The sequence below is a fragment of the Neovison vison genome, chromosome 2 (genome assembly GCF_020171115.1).
Source record: "Neovison vison isolate M4711 chromosome 2, ASM_NN_V1, whole genome shotgun sequence".
Taxonomy (NCBI): Eukaryota; Metazoa; Chordata; class Mammalia; order Carnivora; family Mustelidae; genus Neogale; species Neogale vison.
The window spans coordinates 46,981,419-46,981,927 of record NC_058092.1 but is presented as its reverse complement, the minus strand read 5'-3'; positions in this window follow the sequence as shown (position 1 = coordinate 46,981,927).

Sequence of the window (509 nt, the reverse complement as noted above, 5' to 3'; positions counted from 1 at the left end):
AGTAGAACCTACCTATCAGCATAGAAAGATTGTAGTGAACATTGTACATCTTGTTTTGGATTATGAATGGTGGGAAAATTTCCTTTAAGATTAAGAATAATGGAATTAAAGACTTCAATATATGAAACCCTAAAATAAAAACAGAACAAAAAACCAGGTGGTGGGTATTGGAGAGGGCACGGATTGCATGGAGCACTGGGTGTGGTACAAAAACAATGAATACTGTTATGCTGAAAATAAATTTAAAAATTTTTTTAAAATAATAAAAAGTTAAAAAAGAAAAACAAAAAAAAACAAAAAATAAAACATTAAAGAATAAAAAAAAAAGGTATAATACCTAGCAGAGGCAAATAGAAAACTTCTGAAGGATATACCTTTAATTCAAGCATCACAAGATTTCCATAGCAAAATATGATGGTGAAATAAAAAACTCAAATTGCAAAATCATGCAAAGAAGCATGCTACCATGAGTAAAGGTCAGCAAATACCAAACAAAAACATTAAAAACC